Below are 2,786 nucleotides of genomic sequence, written 5' to 3' on the forward strand. Positions count from 1 at the left end.
TATATATGTGGGTGTATATATATGAGTGTGTGTGGATATATATATATATGTGTATATATATATGTGTGTGTGTATATATATGTGTGTGTATATATGTATATATATGTGTGTGTGTGTATATCTATGTATGTGTGTCTGTGTTTGTCCCCCCACCATCGTTTGACAACCGATGCTGGTGTGTTTACATCCCCGCAACTTAGCGGTTTGGCAAAAAGAGACTGGTAGAATAAGTACTAGGTTCCCAAGAATAAGTCCTGGGGTCGATTTGCTTGACTAAAGGCGGTGCTCCAGCATGGCTGCAGTCAAATGACTGAAACAAGTAAAAGAGTAAAAAAGAGTATATATGTATGTGTATATATGTATATATGTGTGTGTGTGTGTGTGTGTATATATATATATATGTCTATATAGATATATATATGTGTACATAGATATATGTGTATATATATATATGTGTATATAGATATATACACATACACCCATATATATATATATATACACACACACACACACATAACAGCAAGTAAATATTGAGTTGAAAAATTAAAAGGCTGTCCAATATATCGATGGTATCATTTCAAGACGTGATGTTCCTACAGAAGCAACATTCTTCCCCCGAAATTATTTCATTGTTCTCTTGTAAATTCATAAACTCTTACAACACACACAGAGTGGCATTATTTTCCAGGACACTTCATTTCTTTCCTAGACACACGCCTTCCATCTCTCACAACACACTGCATGCAAATGAAGAAAGTCTAAATCAATAAAAAAAAACTGTTGACTGCAAGGAATTTGGGATGGGAAGAAGGTGAAGGTAAAAAAACAAAACATTTTCTGCCATATTTTGAAAATCTTCTTTCTTTTGATCCAAAGAAACCCATTAAATTATTTCAGAAAACAGCACTGTTGATATTATTATTATTATTATTATTATTATCAATGGTTATACTATTTTCATTGCTGCTGCTGATAATAACTTTCAAAATTTTGGCAGAAGGCCAGCAACATTTAAGAGGTAAGTTGATTACATGAACCCCAGTAGTTGACTGGTACTTAATTTATTGACCCAGAAACTTTGACATCTCAACTCAGAATGTAAACCCGGAGAAAATGCAGATGAGCATTTTGCCTGGTCTGTTAATTCTGCCTAAATAAATAATGGTTACAAATTTTGACATAGGGCCAGCAGTTTGAGGGTGGGGGAGTAAGCCAATTATAGTGACCCTCAGTATGTGACTGGTACTTAAAAGTAAAGTTGACCTTGGAATATTAACACAGAACAGGAAAATGGATGAAATGCAATGAGGCATTTTGCTCAGCATGCTAATGGTTCTGCCAGCTTGCAGCCTTAATAAAGAAAATAATAATTAGTTCCCTAATTTAGGCAAAAGACCAATAATTTAGAAGGGAAAAGAAGTGGTTCACACAACCACAGTGCTTAACATTATTTTATCAACCCTATAAAGAGTGAAACGCAAAGCTGCCCTCAGCTGGAAATCAGAACATAAAGAGCTATAATTAAATACCATAAAGCATTTTGTCTGGTGCTCTAATGATTCTGCCAAACCACTGCTCTAAGGTGATGATGATGATGATAATAATAATAGTAGTAGTAGTAGTAATAGTAGTGCTACAAGGACTCCAAATAATGATATAGTCCCTTTTGACTTGACCAAGAGCCAATGTGTACAAGGGAAAGGTACAGTTGATTGAGTGGACCCAGTGAATTACTGGTACTTGTTTAAACAACCCCGGAAACATGAAAGGCAAAGTAAACCCCAACAGAATGTGAAGCAGGAGGCATCCTATCCCACAATCCTACCAGTTACAAGAGTTTTAACAATAACAAATGTGTATGTATGTGTGCACAAGACAAACCAACCCAGTTATTAGGGGGAGGGCAAGAGATCAATATATATACATACATGTTTCTGTGTGTGTGTGTATATATATATATATACTAGGCGACAATGGCGGTGTTTTGTGTGGAATATCATCCAGTGGAATATATATATATATATGCATATGTATGTGTATATGTACATACATGTATATATACATATATATACACGTATATATGTATATATAATGTATGTATATATATATATATATATATGCATGTATGTATATATATATGTGTGTGTATATACATGTATATATGTGCATATATATGTATGTATAATGTATATATATATGTATGCATACAAATATAGACTAGTGGTACAACAACGTACCATTATTTACTGGAAATAGCAGTTGACAATGTACGATGCTATAGTTGAAGCTCCACTGTGTATAGAGTGGAGCAAATATGTTTCCGGAAAATTCCATTCTACCTGCAGGAAGAACATTAGATAAATATACAACCCAGATGTGGATAATCTAGGATCCAGGTTTCAAAATCTCTTGAGCATTTCTCAGCAGCTAGAGTTATCAGATAGAATTATGAATGTTGCCACATCAGTGCCAGTATACTCACCTGAACGCCTGAAACCCTTAACAAGCGAGAACACTGAAAAAGTTTTGAAATCTACCTCCAAAATTATCAACATCTCGGTTGTACATTTAACGAATGTTCTTCCTACAGGTGAGATGAAATTTTTTATGGTCACTGACCACAAACATCGTTGCCATTATATACACAGTGAAGCTTTACCATAGCAGCGTATATTATCGACTGCTATTTCCAGTAAATATTGGTGCATTGCTGTACCATTGTGTATATATATATATGTATGTGTGTATGTATATGTATATATGTATATATATATATGTGTGTGTGT

Source organism: Octopus bimaculoides, chromosome 20 (genome assembly GCF_001194135.2).
Source record: "Octopus bimaculoides isolate UCB-OBI-ISO-001 chromosome 20, ASM119413v2, whole genome shotgun sequence".
Classification (NCBI taxonomy): domain Eukaryota; kingdom Metazoa; phylum Mollusca; class Cephalopoda; order Octopoda; family Octopodidae; genus Octopus; species Octopus bimaculoides.